Source organism: Erinaceus europaeus, chromosome 7, assembly GCF_950295315.1.
Source record: "Erinaceus europaeus chromosome 7, mEriEur2.1, whole genome shotgun sequence".
Lineage (NCBI taxonomy): Eukaryota > Metazoa > Chordata > Mammalia > Eulipotyphla > Erinaceidae > Erinaceus > Erinaceus europaeus.
The window spans coordinates 70,228,405-70,249,873 of record NC_080168.1 but is presented as its reverse complement, the minus strand read 5'-3'; the positions used below and the strand labels follow the sequence as shown (position 1 = coordinate 70,249,873).

The following is a 21,469-nucleotide window of genomic DNA, read 5'->3' as shown; positions in this document are numbered from 1 at the left end:
TCCAAGTGGTCTCCCAAGATTCTGTTTTGTTTGTTTTTTTTTGCCTCTAGCTAGGGTTATCACTGGGACTCAGTGTTTGCACTATGAATCCACTGCTCCTGGAGGCCATTTTTCCCATTTTTCTGCCCTTGTTGTTATCCTTGTTATTGTCATTATTATTGTCATTGCTGTCATTGTTGTTGGATAGAACAGAGAGAAATCAAGAGAGGAGGGGAGACAGAGAGGGGGAGAGAAAGACAGACACCTGCAAATCTGCTTCACTGCCTGTGAAGTGAACCCCCTGCAGGTGGAGAGTCAAGGCCTGAACTGGGATCCTTATGTCAGTTCTTGCACTTTTACCATGTGTGCTTAACCCGCTGAGCTACTGCCTGACCCCCTAGATTCTATTTTTTAACGAAGTTTAGCTTCATGGCAAAAAAGAGAGGCACAGAGACCTCCCATTCACCCCTGCCCACATACACTTGCATCTCCTCCATTATCAGCACTGCCCACCAGAGAGGCAGCGTTGTTAAAACTGCTGAGCTTACGCTGACACTTCATTTCAAACCTCAAGTCCATAGCTGACTTTAGGGATCATGCCTAATATAGCACATTCTGTGAGTTTGGACAAAGCCATGATGACAGGTATCTTAACAACTGGTTTCACTGTGCACTGTCCTTTCACCCTGTCCTTCTGTAGAGTTGTCTTATTTACTGCCACCAAGGTTACTGCTGGCTCTCAGTGTCTTCATGGCTCCAAAATTTCCAGTGATACCTTTGTTCCTTTTTGATAGATTATGAGAGAGAGAGAGAGAGAGAGAGAGAGATGGAATAGACACCTACCTGTAGCCCTACTCCATCCTGTTTGTAGCTTCCTCCCTGCAAGTGGGGACAAGACACCTGAACCTAGGTTCTCAAGCATGGTCACACATGGTAACATGAGCACACTACCAGGTGCATCACCTCCTGGCCCCCACTTGTATCTGTTCATGACTTCATAACACACACACACACACACACACACACACACACACACACACACACACACACACCTCTTCTTAGTACTGGATAATTTCATATCATCTGAATATATCAAAGTTTACCTATTCATCTACCAGTGGATATCTTAGTGTCTCCAAACTCCAATGTCACTAATAAAGCTCCTATAGGGGCTACAGGTGGTGCACATGGTTGAGTGCACACTTTACAATGTGCAAGGACCTAGCTTCAAGCACCTAGTCCCCATCTGCAGATAAAGCAGTGCTGCAGGTGTCTTTCTTTCTCTATTCCTATTTCCCTCTTACCTCTCAATTTCTATCTGTCCTATCAAACATATTAAAAATAAAGCAAAAAAGTTTTAAACAAACAAATCTCCTATACACATCCATTTATAGTGTTTATGTAGACAGAAGTTTTCAACTAGTTTGGGCAAATACTAGAATAGAATTGTCATATTCTGAGGCATGTCATAGGTTTGAAAGAAATTTCCAAATTACCTTTCAGTATGGCTACTCTGTTTAGTATTTCCATCAAGAGTGGGTGAGAATCTCTGTTAACCCAAGTCCTCGCCCATATTTGGTGTTGTCAATTTTTTTATTTGGGCTCTTGGAAGACTTGTGTAGTAGCATCTAGTAGTTGTGTTAAGTTTCATCTACCCTGTGATAGATGATATGGAGAACCTTCTCAGATGCTTGCTTGTCATCTTAGACCTTCTTGTTGAGAGGTATGTTGAGGTCTTTACTTTGATCCACCTTTCAGTCAATGATTATTGTTGCTGTTACTCAGTTTCCAGGGTGTTTGTACTTTGAATAGCCAGTCCCTTCTCTAACTGTGTCTTTTTCCAATCCCTCCTCCCAATTGGAGGTTCCTCTTTTTTCTTCTTTTGCCATTGTCCTTCTCAGGTCAGAAGTTGTTCACTGTAATGAAGTCCAACTTATCCATTTTCTCTTTCTTGATCTTGAGTGTTATCTCTAAAAACAAGTTTTTCCTAAATCAATTTCCTCTAGGGTTTATCCTATACTGTCTTCTAGGAAGTGGACAGTTTTATGTTCCACACTTCGACCTGTGACTAATTTTGTGTTAATTTGGGAGAAGGGTTCTATTACTGTGGATGTTTGGTTGTTCTGACATCATTTGTTGAGAAATTTCTTTGCTCCACTCTGTTACCTTTGTTACTGTTGAAGGTCAGTTGATTTTATCCATGTGGGTCTATTTCTGAGCTCTTTACCCTACTTTATACACCTACTTGTCTATTCTTACTAGGATTGTGGTATCCACACATCTGTAGTTGTTTTTCTTTTCCTTTTTTTTTTAATTATATAGGACAGAGAGAACAAAAATAAATGAGAGAGACACAGATAGAGAGACCTGTAGCACTGTTTCAATGCTTGTGACACTTCTTCCTTGCAGGTGGGGACGAGGGACTTGAACCTGGGTCCTTGCACAAAGCAACCTTTGTGCTCACCTTAATGCCCCACTGCCAAGGCTCCACGATAGCTATAGTTTTATAGTAAGTTTTGAAATCAGGAAGTGTCAGTCTTCTTAGTTCTCCCTCTTTCATAATGTGTCTCTGGATTTTCTGTTCTTAAATTCATTTTTGAAATGAGCTAAGTAAAGAGAAAATGTAGCTTTTGAGTTCTACTTGAGAGTTCGACTTCATCCAGGGGCATTTTAAATTCTGGAGTATGCTTTTCTGAAGCCCCTAAAAGGAACAGACTGAGGTTAAGAAAAGATTTTTATACACTTTTTTTTTTTTTGCTTTGGGAAGTCTGTGTGTCTCAACTCCCTTTTGCTCCCTGGAGCCCCTCATTATCTGATACTTCTTGAAAACCAAGAAAGATGCATTTGTACATAGGAAGTTATTTTCATAGAAATTCAAGGAGCAAAATCAGCTGTCAATAAGTCTTTTGAGAGAAAGGAAAGGATTGCTAAGAATGTGAGCACCAGGGAACATTTCTAGCAATATCTGAGGCCTGATACAACACCTGTTTTGCACTAAATCAAACATTAGACAAAGCATGTGTAGTGACTTCTCCCTGCTTATAGCTTTTGTGCCCTCACTGACACACAGAACCATGCACACGTTTCATAGCCTTCTGGACACAAGTTTGCCATCAACCAGGCCCCAAATCACCACAATTACAAAATCCTTGAGCAATTTTCGTCCTGGGCATAATCCACTTCTCATTTTCAGAATCTTTTTTCAGCTGCTTCCAAGCAGGCCCACCAAAAGGTTCCCCGGTGTGCTGAGCAGAGAATGGAATGAGAAACATCACAGGGTGTGAGAAAGCAGAGGGTCTCTTATTTCAAAACAAAAGTGGTGTTTGGGTTTGCCTGGCCCACACAACTGCATTCTGGCACAGTGGCTTCCTTCCAGGCACTGGGGTTCTTTCACCTAAGGTGAAGACCAGGGCTCAAGGCCCAGTCTTAGTTTCTGAAAATGGATAAGCAGTAAGGAAGAGAGGACTCTGGCTCCTTTAAAAGGTGGACGTTCAGAGGAACTAAGTTCTGGCACTTTCAAAAAATAAGTTTCCTCAGACTCATTTGTCCTCAAGTGGGGTTCTTGCACAACTGGTTAATGAGGTTCAAGCTGGCCTGGGCTCAAGCATTCAAGCCTCATTTAATCCTCAATCTAAAAAGGACTCAGCCCCAACCCCATCCCTACCTGTTTCATGCATAGACACTGCTGCTGGGGTCTCTCTGGGCTACTAGTAGTGGTAGAGTTATTGTATAGACACTAAGCCCCAGTGATAACTCTGGTGACAGTTAATAACTAAGCAAATAAAGGACATAGACAAATATAGAGATGCCTGCAAGAACTTACCTGCTGTGGAGGAATTGATTCTGTCTCCACTATATTTTGTTTTGTTTGTTTTTTACTGTATTTATTAATTTAAATTAATTTTTGCCATAATGGTTATTGCTGGGGCTCAGTGTCTGTACAATTCCATCATCCCTGGTGGCTATCTTGTCCTTTCTTTTTTGATAGAGGGTGAGATACTAAAAAAGACAGATAGGGCTGAAGGGAAAGACAGAGAGAAAGAGAAAGAGAGACACCTGCAACACTGCTCCAGTGCTCATGAAGCTTACCTACTATAGGTAGGGCCTAGGGACTCGAACCTGGATTCTTATATTCGATCTAATCTACCTGATGGGTCCACAGTGTCCCTGTCAATCTCCATTTGGATGAATTCTTGCTTTGTGATCCCCCTTGGAACCCACAATAGATAAGAGTGTAAAAGCCAAAGTACTATGCACTTTGTTTTATTGTTCTGTGTTTGTGACCAGAGTTATTGCTGGGGCTCAGTGCCAATATGATTCCCAATGGCCATATTATTCTTTCCTTTTTTGGGAGGTGGCAAGAAGGTCAGAGAGACTGAGCAAAGGAGAGATATCTGCATCACTGCTCCACCACTTATGATGCTTCCTGCCTATAGATGGGAACTGTTGGCTTGAACCAGGGTCCTAGCACAGGGTAATGTGTGAACTCTGCTGGGTGTACCACTGCCTGTCCACTGTTCCCCTGAGCAAGCCATCTTTAACTACTTTACTAGTTAACTGGTATTTCTTGGGAGAAAGACTAAAGCAATGTTCTGGCTCATGCAATGCTAGAAGTCAAATCCTAGGTTTCAAGTGTGCAAAGTCTGCATTCTACCCACTGAGCCAACTCTTTGAGCTATTGAGTTTTGAGGATGGTGTCACTCAAAGTCTGAAAATGAAACCATTGAAGATATGGGCAGGCAACAGATGTACAGAAATTCAGACAAAAAAGTACAGCTGATCATTCTGTCCCAAAGTTCAGCTTCCATAGAAGGCAAGCAGAATCATTACACATTCAGACTGAAAGTCAGTGGAGAAGGGTGAGGAGCCAATATTTTGACTACTAACTTTCTGCCTCCTTTGGAGGAAGCTTACCTTGATGGGAACTCTGAAGCACAGCATTTCTGGGTGTGGCAGCTGACGTGTCCAGGCAATTGCCAGGAAAACAAAGAGTCTACTGAACCTCAAGAATTTTCTCTCTTTTCATTGGTGGAGGAGCCAGAACCTCCTGTCCTCAAAGCCATGGTGTGAAAGAGGCAGCACTGATGCCTAGTTCTCACCAGGAACAAATTCTCAGAAGAAGACATACAGCATGGGAGGCCAGGCCTCAGTACGGAGCAAAAGCCCAAACTGGGAAAGTGGGGTGGGGCTGAGAAAACTGTAGAGGTGCAGAAACTAAGTCTAGTAACTGAGCTACTCCCAGTGTTAGTGCTCATAGGGAAAAAAGTGATGATTGCAGAGACAGCACACATATAACTGAGGTGCTCTAAGGGGTACATTTTCCCACTAACCTCTTCCTCTCTCCTGAATTATACACAGCCACTGGTTTTCCTTCACCAATTTATTTATTAATTTTTAATTTGATTAGTGATTTAGTATTGATTTGCAAAATTACAAGATAACAGGGGCACAACCATTCTTACCACCAGAGTTCTGGATCCCTAGTCTCTCCATTGTAAGTTACAGCAGTTCTCCTAAGGTTGCAGATATGGGTTAACTATTATTTCTACAACCATCTGTCTATATTTATATATTTTCCCCACTTTTTCTAAGTCCCATGTTTTTAATACATACCCCCGCCTGTTTCTATCTTTCCTTACTGGATTAGGGCTCTGGAGAGGTAAGGTTCCGGGACACATTGGTGAGTTTGTTTGCCTAGAGAAATCAGGATGGAATCGTGACAGCATCTGCAACTTGGTGGCTGAAAGGCAGTAAGATATAAAGCAGGCTAAAATGATTAATAAACAAGAAATAAAAGAAGAAACAGAGCAGATGACAATAGACATATTAGGGTGAAAAGAAGCTAGGAAATCTATTTTAGGCAAATTCCTAAGGGCCCACAACTATTGCAATTTTTGCTTGAGCTTGATAGCCAATATAGAGTTAGACAAAAAATATTGTCGGGCTGTAGCACAGCGGGTTAAGCACCCATGGTGCAAAGTGCAAGGACCGGCATAAGGATCCTGGTTCAAGCCTCCCGGCTCCCCACCTGCAGGGAAAGTCGCTTCACAGGGGGTGAAACAGGTCTGCAGGTGTCTGTCTTTCTCTCCCCCTCTCTGTCTTCCCCTCCTCTCTCCATTTCTCTCTGTCCTATCCAACAATGACGACATCAACAACAACAATAACTACAACAACAAAATAACAAGGGCAACAAAATGGAACATAAATAATAATAAAAAAATTAAAAATATATTGTCTGAGAAGATGGTGTCACAATTGAGATAAGGGTTAGAAAATTAGATTAAGGCAGAGAGTAACTCCAAATCTTGAAGAAAATCTATGAATAAAATTAACTTTATCTCATCCACCTGACCCAGGGCCCATATCTATTTATATTTAACACAGGAGCCTGTGTAAGCTCCTAGTCCCTGTCAGCCATAGCATTCTAGGCTGCACTCATTTCAGGACCAGTCTTCCTTGAGTGGCAGAGTAGGATGACCCAGACTCCCTTTAGAGAGTGGGGCAGTCCCTACCATTGCTGCTTTATAGGAAGGACAAGGCTCTAGGAAGGCCCACAAGAGGGCTTATGATGATGTTCCTTATGGAAGTAATCAGTGATGGCCGTCACCAATTTTTTTGAGATGCACACTGAATGTACAGGTATGTTTCTGCCTCATTAGCTTGGTATGATCAGTGTTATTGCCCTGAGGTTTTAATCAGGGTTGTCTGTGCTTCTGGGGCCTCTGCCATCTTTACCTTTATCTTTCTCTTCATGCATTTCCCACATAGTCTACCTAACCAGACACTGAAGACATGAGACATGAAAGCATGAGTGTCCTAGATGCAGAAACATTTTCTCAGTGGATCCACAGGAGCTGGGACAATAAAGGGGGAATTGTCTTGTCTAGCAAATGTGAGGAGAAGGGCTGTGTTCTAGCCTCAGGGACCTGAAGTAAGAAAGAACAAGTCCCACAGCTCTCTGAGGGCAGGGCCTGTAGGGACAGAGGTACAGTGTTCACCTTGCATGCCCAAGCAATGTGGTCAGTGTGTATATGTGAGGGAGGGGTAGCACTACAGATGCCAAAGCTAAGATGCTGGTCCTCTGGGAAGAATATGGGGCCTCTCTTCTAGACCAAAGGTGTCACCTGTATTACAACCCTTCAAAAAGCAGGCTGGGAAAATAGTACAGTGATAATTCAAAAGACCTTCATGCCTGAGACTCTGAGGTCCCTGGTTCAGTCCCTAGCATGATAAGCCAAATCTGAGTAGTGCTCTGGTCTCCTTCTCTGCATCTCTCTCTTAAAACAAATAAAATATTTAAATAATTAAATAAATATAGCTGGGGAGATGGCACAGTGGTTATACATACTTTGATGCCCAAGGCTCTGAAGTACCATATTTAATTCCCAGAACTACCATAAGCCAGAGCTAAACAGTGCTGTGGTAAAAATAATAAAAACTAAAACAAGGCAAAAACATATAAAAAATGGAGGAAGGAAGGAAAGAAGAAAGGAAGGAGCTATGTCTTAGAGAGATGTCACAGAGTCTGCAGTGAGAATACTACTTTAAATGTGGACAGAGGTAGCCTGAACTCTGCATCTGGGGTGGTTCCTCCCTGTATGTTCCTCTTCCTTTTGGCTCCCAGGAGAGCAAATCTGGAGGCCCAGCCAGTAATTTTCCTTAACCTATTCTACTGCACCCCACCCCCACCCCAGTGTGTGGAGACTATCTTGAGTTGGTGACAAATGCTATGTAATAGATTGATCAATAGGGTTTATTGCCAAAATGATTGAATAAAACAATTCAAAAAGCTGAGATGGAGAAAACCTTTGCCTGTATACGTTAGCTTAAGACATTTGCAAGGGAAAGTGGGGAGACAGCATAATGTCTCTGCAAAAAATTTCATGCCTGAAGCTCCAAGGTCTGAAACTTCAATCTCTAGCACTACTTTAGCAGTACATTAGTCTCTCTCTCTCCCTCCCCCCCATTACTCTTTTTCTATGTATCGCTCTCACTAAAAAAAAAAAAAAGATATTAGCAAAGGAAGAGGCTTTGAATTATGTCTGCAAGCCACCTTGTTTAAGACTCTCCTCAAGAAATCTCTTCAGATCCTAGCAACTCTGAGTGGAAATAGGACTTCCAGGGAAGTATGGGACAAACAATCCATTTATAAACTGGCAAAAGGGTGCTGAAAGGACAAAGGCAAACCAAATGGTGAGTCTACCACTGCACCCCTCAACCTCATCCCCCAGCCAACTTATTGGGAAGAAGGAACAGCCAGTGAAACAAAGACTACCTTTAAAGAGAAAAGCTCTCTGGGCAGATTCCAGGACAATTTTCCAGAGAATGAATCATTTGCCAGAAAACAGTGTGACTCCCTATAACTTTACTTGAGTGGAAATGAACTGCAGATAGCCTTGAGCAACTCTTAGGCTGATTGTTCTGTCCACTGAAACAACAAGGAAGGCAGCCGCCTATTCAACCTAGACTTGTAACTCACCGCTGCAGCAGACTTCTATAAAAAACTAGGGGAAACCTCATCAGACCAACATCCTCCTCATCTGTGAGAGTATATATGTTCCGATAATTTGTTAATGCCTTCTTTGGCTTCTGTTTGCTGTGGTTGGCCACTTTATTATTATTATTTTTTGGTTTGTTTGATTTTTTGTTATTGTTGTTAGCTTCTATTTCTTCATAGCTGTTCCAGTCTATTTCTCTCTTCAGTTTGAAAACAAGATAACGTACCTCTCATCTTCCAAAGGCAGTGGTATCTTTGCTAGACCAACAGCTCACCCATTCCTGAAACACACCAGAGTAACTGGCTTCAGAGGTCCAGAAACCAACAAACCATAAGCCACCTCACAGCAACACTCTGTACAGTACTTGTACAGCAACAGTCAGGACAGAAATTTTAAAAGACATTAAACACAGTGGTCAAACTAAAAGAACATTGCAGCAATGAACCAGGACAAAAGTCCAGAAGAAAATCCTAATAAGCCAACATCAAGCAAAATATCAAAATATTAATTGATGCAATAAGCACAAGAGTGAGGAAAGCTATTGAGGGAAATATTATAGAAATAGGGAAACAACAAATAAGACTCTGAAAGAAAACATAAACTATCTCAAGGTAATTAGAGAGCTAAAAGCTAAATAAAAGCTGAGTTAAGAGTCCAATGTCTGAACAAGCTATTACTCTAACTGAACAAGGTAACAAAATAAATGAACTAAGGAATAAAGAAGAGAGAAGGGAGAGAGAAACAACTGAGGTAGAAAACATAATTAGCAAGATCAAATGAATTAGAGAAAACTAAGAAAGAAGCAAGAGAACTAAAAAATATATTAAGAGACACTGAAAAAATCAATAGCGACATATGGGATGACCTCAAAAGAAGTAATATACTCATTATTGGTTTGCCAGAAGAAGAAAGAGAGGATGGGTTTGAACAAATCACACTAGAGAAGGTAATAGAAGAACATTTCCACACTTTAAAGAATAGAAAGGACATAAAACTCAAGAATCCCATAGAGTCCCAAACATAATTTATCCAGGCCTACATATAACAAGACACATGATAGTTAGGATGAAAAGGAGTAAGGATAAAGAAAAGTTTCTGAAGGCTGCAAGAGAAAAACAAAGAACCATATATAGAGGAAAACCCAAAAGGTTATATCAAATTTCTCCATGCAGACTCTAAAATCCAGAAGAGAGATATATATCAAGATACATATATATATATGTATATATATGTATCTTGATATATATCAAATCAAGAAATCTTTATCTTGTTAGACCATCCTTCAGAGTAGAAGAAAGTATTAAAAAATTCTCAGAAAAGCAACAGCTGAAGAAATAAACAGTCAACAAACCTGCCCTGTTTTAATAGGCCTCCTATACACAATATCAACATCATCAAAAACTTGCCAGATATCAGGACACTCAGAAAAGTTTAGAATAATTGCACTAAAATATCTTAGATACGTAATATTAGTAAATGTCAATGGCCAGAATTTGCCCATTAAAAGACATAGAACAAGGAGATGAATTAGAAAACACAAACCAATCATGTGTTGCTTGCAGGAAACCCACATAACTCAACAAGACAAACACAGGCTCAAAGTAAAAGGATGGAAAACTATTATACAAGCTAATGAATATCAAAAAGGGCAGGAATGTTATTTTTACACTTAACACAGTAGACTTTAAAGTAAAATGATAAGAGATAGGGATATACATTACATAATGCTCACAGGATCAGTCAATCAGGACTTAATTATTAACATTTATGCACTCAGTGAGGGGACATCTAAATGCATCAAATACTTACTGAAAGAGTTACAAAAATGCATTAATAGAAGCACAGTAGAAGAATTTAGCACCCACTATTTCAAATTGACAGATCACAAAAGCAGAGAGTTAATCAAGAAATAAGAGACTTAAACAAAGAGATAGATAGACCAGACTTATCGATGTTTTCTTTCTTTCTTTCTTTCTTTCTTTCTTTCTTTCTTTCTTTCTTTCTTTCTTTCTTTTTTTCTTTCTTGGTCTTGCTTTTATTGATGTGGTGGATCACGCTGAGTGATTTCTGTATATTAAACCAAACTTGCATGCCTAGGACAAATACTACTTGATCATGATGAACAATCTTTTAATATACTGCTGTATCCGGTTGACTAGAATTTTGTTCAATATTTTCGCATCTATGTTCATCAGAGACATTGGTCTGTAGTTTTCTTTTTTGGTTGTGTCCCTGTCTGTTTTTGGTATCAAAGTGATGTTGGCTTCGTAGAAGCTGGAAGGGAGAATTCCAGTGTCTTCAATCTTCTGGAAGACTTTTAAAGTAGAGGTATTAGTTCTTCTTTGAGGGTTTTGTAGAATTCATTTGTAAAATCATCTGTTCCAGGACTTTTATCTTTGGGAAGATTTTTGACAACTGTTTCAATTTCATTAGCTGTGATGGGCCTGCTCATATTAACTACTTCCTCTTTACTTAGTGTGGAAGTTGTTAGGTATCTAGGAAATTGTCCATTTCTTCCAGGTTCTCTATCTTGGTGGCATAGAGTTGTTCATAGAAGCCTCACATTGTATGTTGAATTTCTGCGGTATCTGTTGTGATATCTCCTCTTTCATTTAGTATCCGATTTATTTGGGTCTTCTCCCTTTTTTGTTTTGTGAGTGTGGTTAAAGGTTTGTCAATTTTGTTCACCTTTTGAAGAACCAACATTTACTTTTGTTGACCTTTTGTATGTTTTTTCTTATTTTCAGTGTTATTGATTTCTGCTCTAACTTTATTGATTTTCATTGAACTCTTGAAACATTTTGATTTCTTCCTTTATTTCCTCTTTGATCCAGTAGTTGTTAAGGAGTGTATTGCTGACCTTTTGGGACTATTACTAATCTTTTGTTGATTGTGAAGTGCTAGTTTAATTCTACTGTGGTCTGAGAAGATGCTTGGGATGATTTCAGTGCTCTTGAATTTGCTGATGCTGTCTTGTGACCTAACATATGGTCTATCCTTGAGAATGACCCATGTGGACTTGAGTAAAACGTGTATTCCAGTTTCTTGGGATGAATGACTCTGAAAATGTCCAATAGTTCTAGTTTATCTATCTCCTCATTTAGCTCCCTTATGTCTTTATTGATTTTCTGCCTGGGTGATCTGTCATGTTGAGAGAGTGGGGTGTTGAAGTCCCCTACTATGGCTGTGTTGCTGTTAATATATTGCTGTAGCTCTGTCAGTAGACATTTGATGTATTTACTTGGCTTATCATTGAGTGCTTAGATGCTAATAATTGTTAAGTGCTCTTGATTGACTGATCCTCTGAGCATTAAGTAGTGTCCATTCCTATCTTTTAAAAACTATTTTGAAGTCTATCGTGTCAGATATGAGAATAGCTGTTCGTACCCTTTTTTGAGGGCCACTGGCCTGCATGATAGTTTTCATCCTTTCACTTTGAGTCCGTGTTTGTCTTTTGAATTAGGTGGGTTTCCTGTAGACAGCATATTGTTAGGTTGTGTTTTTTGATCCATCTTCCTACTCTGTGTCTTTTAATAGTTGAATTCAGGCCATTGACATTTACTGATATCAAAGACGGAAGATATGTTAACACCATTAGTGTAGAGTTTTAGAGTGTTGTGATATATGGCCTATTTATGGTGGTCTGACTGTTTATAGGAGACCTTTCAGAACTTCTTTAAGGGCAGGCTTGGTGATAGTTAATTCCTTCAACTGTTGCTTTTCTGAGAAGGTTTTTATGCCTTATCTAGTCTGAATGACAGTCTAGAAGGATACAGTATTCTTGGTTGAAAGCCTTTCTCACTGAGCACTTGATAGATATCTTGGCTTTCAACCAGGAATACTGTATCAATAGATATCTTGCCATTCTCGGGCCTGTAGTGTTTGTGTGGATAAGTCTGCTGCTAAACTTGGATTTACCTCTGTAGGCAACTCTTTGTTTTTCTCTTGCAGCCTTTAGGATTCTTTCTTTATCCTTATTCCTTTCCATTCTAAATAGGCTGTGTCTTGGTGTCTTTAAGTCTGGGTTAATTCTGTTTTGTATCCTCTGGGATTCTTGAACCTGTATACCTTTAATGTCGTCTAGAGGAGTTTTCAGCTATTATGGCCTGAAGAATGCTTTCTTCCTCTCCCTCTCTATCTTCCTCTTGTAAGACTGTCATGCATATATTATTTCCTTTGAAGTCATTCCATATGTCTTTTGTTGTTTTCAGTATCTCTTGATCTCTTTTTGTGATATCTTACTTCTTTTTTAGTTGTCTCTATTTCGTCCTCGATCTTTTTAATTCTGTATTCAGCCTCATTGATTCTATTTTCTCTCCCCTCTACTGTTTTCTGGAGTTCATCTATTTTGTACCCTGTTCTGATACTGTTTAGATTGTTCAGCTACTTGTGTTCTTAGCTCAGCTATTTAAGCTTTTAGCTCTCTAATTACCTTGAGATAATTAGTGTTTCATTCCAGAGCCTCATTTGTTGTTTCTTCATTTCTGATGACAATTCTTTGTAACTCTTTACTCACTCCTGTGATTATTTCCTTAGCTAGTGTTTGGATGTTGACCTCATTATTTTGTGCTTCACCCATTTTGGGGCTTTTAGCTGGACTCTTGTCCTGGTTCATTTCTACAATATTTCTTCTTGTTGGGTTAGCATTTTATATATTATGTTATGAGGTCCCTCTCTCAATACTTTTCAAATTACTGATCACTATTGCCTGGGTTGACTTGTGTCTAAGTAAGGTAATTAAAGGGTTAATAGTTGTGGAAGCTAACAGTTGATTCAATAGTATCTTAATCCCTGATTTGAAGCTCAGTGCCTTAAAAGCCTTCTATGTACTTTTTTTTCCCTGTAGGCTATGGTGGCCTGAGGGCTTTTTAACTGTAAGTAGGCTTTTAGCTTATTCACTGACTCCAAACCAAGAGATTAATCAGGGAGGGGCCTAGATTATCAGGTGGTTATGCAAAGAGACTTTCACAGCCCCACCACTATGCCATGGAGGTATTGGTCTTCTCCTGAGTTTCCTGGTTAGTTCTCTGTCCCCTGGTGTCAGCACAGGGCCTCCCTGCCACTGCTCCAGATTCTGAGGCAGTAGCAATGGAGACTCAGAGTTACACTTGGTGAGTCTCAAGGGAGTCCTCTCCTTCCTTTAGCTGTCCCCTTGTTGGTGGAACAGACTGGAGGTGGTGTCTCAACTGATAAACTTCTGGACTGTTACCAGCCACTTAATCTCTTACTAGGCTCCTCTCTGTCCACCAGCCACATGTGTTTGCACTCACTGGTGATTTGGTGGGTTTCTGAAGTCATTCTATTCCTGTCTTGTTTCAGTCCCAGGTGGTCTCCTTTGGTATTCCTAGTTGACCCCACTTCCTGACATTTTCAATATCATTCACCCAAAGAAATTAGAATATATGTTCTTTTAGAGTCCACACAGGAAATTTGCAAGGATAGTTCATATGATAGACCACAAATATGGTGTCAACAAATTCAAGAATATTGAAATTACCCCTGGCATCTTTGCAGACCACAGTGGTATTAAACTAACAATAGCAAAGAGAAATATAGTAAAAGTCCCATAATATGTAAACACAACAGTAAACTACTTAACAACTACTGATTCAAAGAAAAAATTAAAATATTCTTAGAATCAAATGCATCTGAAGATATATTTCAAAATATTTGGAATACAGTTAAGGTAGTAGTAAGAGGGAAGTTCATAGCCATAGAAACACTCATTAGGAAATAAAAAAAGTTCAAATAAACAACCTGACTATACACCTGAAGGACTTAAAAGAAGAGGAATAAAGGAACACTAAAGCAACCAGGAGCATTAAAATAATTAAAATTAGAGCAGAATAAAATAACATAAAAAATAAGAGAACTGTGCAAAAGGCCAATGAAGCTAGGTGCTGGTTCTTTGAGAGGGTCAACAAACTTGACAAATCCTTGGCCAGACTCACAAAAAAAAAAAAAGAGTATTCAAATAAAAAGGGTTGTAAATGAAAGAGGAGAAATCACAGCAGACACTGAAATCCAAAGTATCATGAGACCTCTATGAACTAATATATGCTGCCAAACTAGAGAATCAGGTAGAACTGAAAAAGTTCCTAGAAACAGACAATTTTCTGATGTTCAACCAAGAGAAATTTGGAAAAAATGAACTGGAAATTCCCAATCAAAGAAATTAAAATAGTTATCAAGAATCTTCCCAAAAATCAAAGTCCAGTACCTGACAGTTTTAGAAATGAATTCTATAAAATCTTCAGGAAACAGTTAACACCTATACTTCTAAAGCTCTTCCAAAAGATTGAAGAAACAGGAAAACTCCCTTCTACCTTCTATGAAGCCAACATTATCCTGACACCAAAAGCAGACAGGGATACACACACATAAAAAGAAAACTACAGATAAATCTCTGATGAACATAGATGCTAAAGTACTAAACAGTATATTAAAAATATTTTACTACATGACCATATAAGATTTATCTCAGGGATGCATGGCTAGTTCAGTATATATAAATCAATAAAAGAAAAACTAAAAACCACATGCTTATATCAATAGATGCCAAAAAACCCTCTGACAAACTTCAACATCCATTCATGATCAAAACACTAAAATAAATGGGGATAGATGAAAATTTTCTTAAGATAGTGGAGTCCATATACAGCAAACATATAGCCAACATCATGCTCAATGGTAAGAAACTGAAAGCATTACCCCTTAGACAAGGATGTCCAGTATCACCACTACTGTTGAAGATAGTGTTGGAAATACTTGCCATAGCAAACAGGCAAAAGCAAGAAATTAAAGGGATACATACTGGGAAAAAAAATCAAACCATCACCATTTGCAGATAATATGATAGTATACACAGAAAAACCTAAAGAATTCAGCAGGTAGCTTCTGGAAATTATCAGGCAACATAGTAGGGTGTCAGGCTACAAAATTAACATAAAAAATTTGGTGGTATCCCTTTATATAAACATTAAGTCAAAAGAATAAATCCAGAAATCAGTCCCATTTACTATAGCAGAAAAAACAATAAAATAGCCAGGGATAAGCCTAACAAAAGAAGTGAACGATTTGTATACTGAAATTTACGAGTAGTTATTCAAGGAAAAAGAAATAGAAAAATATATGGGGAAGTGGAAAATATTTTATGGTCATAGACTGGAAGAATTAAGATCATTAAAATGAATATTATACCCAGAGCTATATACAAATTTGGTGAAATCCTCATGAAGTTCTCATAATTTTTTAAAGTAGAATAAAACAAGGGCTACCAAAATAGTTTGTCTGGAGTTAGAAAATCTCCAAGTAAATCTTGAGGGGAAAAATAATAAATAAAAGAAAAAGCAGAGCTGGAGGCATCACACTCTCAGATCTCAAACTACATTACAGGGCCATTATAATCAAACATGCCTGGTACTGGGACAAAAACAGGCATAGTCATCAGTGGAATAGAATTAAGAGCCCAGAAATAAACTCCCACTCCTATGGACATCTAATTTCAACAAAGGGGCCTAAATTATTAAATGGAGGAAAAAGAGTCTCTTCAAAAATGGCGTTGGAAAAAAATATGTTGACATGTGCAAAAGAATGAAGCTGTATCACTATATTTCACCACACATAAAAGTAAGCTGCAAATGAATCAAAGACTTCGATGTTAGAAAAAAATCAAATACCTATAAGAAAATATTAGCATAAACACTTTAGATTTAGAGTCTCTTCCATCTAAAATTTATAGACATATTCAATGATACAAACCCACTTGGAAGAAAGAAAAAAAATAAAGCATGGAGAGTACATAAAAATTAAAAAGCTTCTGCCTATCAAAAGAATCCACTGCCCAAGCAAAAAGACCACTTACAGAATTGGAGAATATCTTTATATGCCATACATCAGACAAAAAGCTAATAACCAAAATATATAAAGAACTCACTAAATTCAGAAAAAAAAGATCCTTTACAAAGATGGGAAGAGGATATGAACAGATTAACTAAAGGAAGATCCAAAAGGCCAAAAGACATATGAAAATATGCTCAAAGTCATTGTCAGAGAAATGCAAATAAAGACAAAAATGAGATGCTACTTCACCCCTGTGAGAATGTCATTGAAAATGACAGCAATAACAAATGCTGAAGACGTTGTGGGAGCAAAGGCAAATTTCTGTTGGTGGGCATGTTAATTGGTTCAACCCCTGACAAGAACAGTCTTAAGAACTTGGTTCATGATTAATCAACAATTTGTTTGGCTTTATATGTTAACTCTCTTTTCAGTCACCAGGTTCCAGATGCTAGCATGATGCCAACCAGACTTCTCTGGATAGACAACCCCATCAATGTGTCCTGGAGTTCTGATTCCCCAGAACCCTGCCCCACTAGGGAAAGAGAGAGGCCGGCTGGCAGTATGAATGAACCTGTCAGAGCCCATGTTCATTGGGGAAGAAATTACAGAAGCCAGGCCTTCCAACTTCTGGATCCCACAGTGACCTTGGGTCCATACTTCCAGAAGGTTAAAAAGTAGGAAGGCTATCAGGGGAGGGGATGGGATATGGATTTCTGGTGGTGGTAATTGTGTGGAGTTGTACCCCTCCTTTCCAATCATTATGTCTGTGTTTCCTTTTTATAAATAAAATAAAATTAGAAAAAAAGAAATCTAGAAGGTTAGAAATGGGTCTACATTATGACATTGCAATTGCTTTCCTGGGGATCTACCTTAAGGAACAAAACACAGCCCTCCAAAAAGATCAGCGTATACCCATGTTCATAGAAGTACAATTTATAATAGCTAGATTCTAGAGATTAAACCCAAGTGTCTAACAACAGATGATTAGCTGAATTATGATATATATATACATATATATATATATATATATGTATCAGAAGACTACTCAGCTATGAAAAATATTGAATTCATCTTCTTCACCTCATCTTGAATGGAGCTTGAAGGAATCATGTTAAGTGAGATAAACCAGGAAGAGAAGGATGAATATGGGATGATACCACTTGGGGACAGAAGTTGAGAGATAAGAACAGAAGGAGAAACTCAAAGCAGAACTTAGACTGGTTCTGGTGTATTATACCAAATAAAGGACATTGTGTGTGTGTGTGTGGGGGGGTAGGTTCAGGTCCTGGTTCATGATGGTGGAGAAGGACATAGGAGGGGGAAAGAGTATTTTGAGAAAACTGAGAGATTTCAAGCATGTACCAATGATGGTCTTTACTGTTGATGTGGGATGCATTGGATCGACCTTCCCGTGGTGCATCCCGTGAGTACCCATTCATTGGGGAAACTGACGATCCTTCCTAGCCGACTGAATCCACATGGATCCCAGTCACTTTCAAAGCCAGCAACAAGCAGCTCCTGACAGCTTTCAAGCTGTTAGTCCTGCTCTTCGAGTCCTCCAACTTAATGTTGAGGGGCTGTCCTTCGCCAAATGCGTTATCTTCACCCACCCTGTTCAGCGCTTGACGTCTCATCATCCAATCTGGTCTCCTGCGCCTGAACTGAACTTCTCTGTTCCAGACTCTTGGAAACAGATTTGGCAGTCAGCTGAGGTGGGGAATGGTCACCTCGTCACAGACCCCTGCAAGCGTCAACCCGGCTTTGACCTAGCACGTTATGATTGGGCCCTCCTCAATCGCTATCGAACAGGCCATGGCCGGTGCACCACTATGTTCCATCGCTGGGGAGCCAGAGACAACCCGAACTGCCCCTGCAGCTACAGACAGTGACCCACATAGTCAACAACTGCCACCTCTCCAGATTCAAAGGAGGTCTCGAAACTTTACATCAGGCTCAACCTGAAGCTATTGACTGGCTGCGGAAGAAGGGCAAACGCTAGAAGAAGAACTGTTGATGTAAACCATTAATCCCACCAATAATTTTTTTTAAAAAAAGAATGTCATCAGAGAAGGCTTCTTCCCCAGCCTAAGGTAGTAAGACTGAAACATCTGCCTCCACACTCAATACATGAAGAAAGATTTATTAGCAAGTGACAAGACTCAAGCCAGTCACCTGACTTAGGTGTGAGGTGAGAAGACTCTTGACAAGATCCTAAGTAATAAGACAGATACAAAATTCAACTCTGCTTAAAGTCACAGAAGCAGTGAACTTCTCCCTAACCGGGGGCAGCTAGCCTCCTTTTTGCTGGCTTATTATTTATTGGATAGAGGAAGAAATTGAGAGGGGAGGGATAGATAGATGATAGATACATGATAGATGATAGATAGATGATAGATAGATTATAGATAGATGATAGATAGATAGATAGATAGATAGATAGATAGATGATAGAAAGACAGACTAGATTAGATACTTGAGGTAGGGCAGAAGCAGCTGTGTTTCTCTCTCCTTTCCCGGGTCAACTAGGAATACCAAAGGAGATCACCTGGGACCAGTACACGGCAGGGCTAGAACAACTTCAGGAACCCACCAAACCACTGTTGAGTGCAAACACGTGTGGCTCATAGACAGGAAAGAGCCTAAGGAGAGATTGAACAGCAGGTAACAGTCCAGCAATTAACCAGTTGAGGCACCAACTGCCTTACCAACAAAAAGATGGCTGAAGGGAAGATAAGAATCCTCTAAGGCTCACAAAACGCAGCTGTGAGTCTCCATTGCTACTGCCCTCAGAGACTGGAAGAGATGCAGGGAGGCTCTATGCTAACATCTGGGAAGAAAGAAGTGACCAGGAAATTTAGAGGAAGAACTACACCTTAGAGGCCTAGCAATGGGGTTGCATAGTGGGAGCCTTTCCACATTGTTCTCCTGATGCGAACATGGTGAATAATTTCCTCAGAACCTACAGACTATAAGTGGGATTTGTTTAGAATCTCACAGGGCCCAGTAGTGCTGCCTGGCTTGGCAGAGAAGCTGACTTGAGCCCAGAGATTTGGGTCCTTGGGATGTGAAAGTCTCTTTGCATAACCATTGTATTATCTCTCCCCTACCCTGATTTATCTCTTGATTAGGAGTGAGGGATTAAGCTAAGAAGCATACTTTTATAGATTAAAGTCCCTCAGGACCCCATATCCTACAGGGAAGAAAAAGAAGAGCTTTTAACAGCCTGTGGCCTCCAACTCAGGGATTGAAATAATATTGCAAAACTGTTAATTTCCACAACTGTGAACTCTTTAAGTACTTTACTTAGATACAAGTCAATCCAGGCAAGAGTAATCAGTATTTTGAAAAGTAATGAAAGAGAGACCTTATAACATACTACATACAATGGTTAAACCAACAAGAAGAAATATTGGAAAAATGAACCAGGACAAGAGTCCAGATAAAAGCCACCCAAAAGTTGAACCACAAAATAGTGAGGTTAACATCATAATGCTTGTTAAGGAAATGGTGACAGGAGTGAGTAAAACATTTGAATGAACTGTTATAAAAAATGCAGAAACAACTAATGAGACTCTGGAAGAAAAGATGAATTATCTCATGGTGACTAGAGAGCTGAAAGCTGAAATACCAGAGATAAGAACACAACTAGCTAAAGAAACTAAAACAGTATCAAAGCAGAGTAACAAAATATATGAATTATAGAAAACAGTACAGGGAAGAGATAAGATAATAAATGAGACTGAAGACAGAATTAGCAAGATTGAGGATGAATTAGAGACAACTGAAAAAGAAATAAGATATCACAAAAAGAGACTAAGAGATACTGAAAACAACAGACATATGGGATGACTTCAAAGGAAATAATATACATGTTATTGACTTACCAGAGGAAGAAAGAGAGGGAGAGGAAGAAAGCATTCTTCAGGATATTATAGCTAAGAACTTCTCTAGTCTAGACAACATCAAAGACATACAGGTTCAAGAAGTGAAAAGGGTCCCAAACAGAATTAACCCAGACTTAAAGACACCAAGACACATCATATTTAAAATGGAAATGAATAAGGATAAAGAAAGAATCCTGAAAGCTGCAAGAGAAAAACCAAAGAGTCACCTACAGAGGAAAACCCATAAGTTTAGCAGAAGACTTCTCCACACAAACACTACAGGCCAGAAGAGAATGGCAAGATACCTATCAAGTGCTCAATGAGAAAGGCTTTCAACTAAGACTATTGTAATCTGCTATACTGTAATTCAGACTAGATGGAGACATAAAAATCTTCTCAGGCAAGCAAAACTTGAAAGAATGAACTATCAACTAGCCTCCCCTGAAAGAAGTTATGAAAGTTCTCCTATAAACAGTCAGACCACCATAAATATGCCAAATATCAGAACACTCTAAAAATATAGAATAATGGGATTAAAATATCTTTAGTGGTCCGGGAGGTGGCATAGTGTCTAAGGAACTAGATTTTCAAGAATGAGGTCCTGAGTTCAATCTCTGGCAGGATATGTACCAGAGTGATATCTGGTTCTCTCTCTCTCCCTTATCTTTCTCATTAATAAATAAATAAAATATTAATAATAAAATAAAATAAATTCAATCTATGATATAAATAAATTACCTATTAAAAGGCACAGGATAGGAAGATGGATCAGAAAACAGAACTCAACAATATGTTGTCTACAGGAAACCCACCTAATTCAACAAGAAAAACATAGACTCAAAGTGAAAAGAAGGAAAACTATCATACAAGCTAATGGACCACAAAAAAAGGACAGGAACAGTTATTCTCATATGTGACATGATAGACTTTAAAATAAATAAAATTTATAAAGATAGGGATGGACACTACTTAATGCTCAGAGGATCAGTCAACCAAGAGAACGTAACAATCATTAGCATCTATATATCCAGTAAGAAGCCATGTAAATACATCAAACATCTACTGAAAGAGCTTTAGCAATATATTAACAGCAACACAGTCATAGTAGGGGATTTCAACACCCCACTCTGTCAATATGACAGATCATCCAGGCAGAAAATGAATAAAGAAATTAGGGAGCTAAATGAGGAAATAGATAAACTAGAACTATTGGACATTTTCAGAGTCATTCATCCCAAGAAACTTGAATACACATTCTATTCAAGT

General features: G+C 39.0%; 1 pseudogene; it reads right to left on the bottom strand.

Moving 5' to 3' along the window:
* LOC103119226 (poly(rC)-binding protein 2-like) overlaps positions 1 to 21,469 on the bottom strand; it is a 113,779-nt pseudogene that overhangs the window by 30,972 nt on the left and 61,338 nt on the right.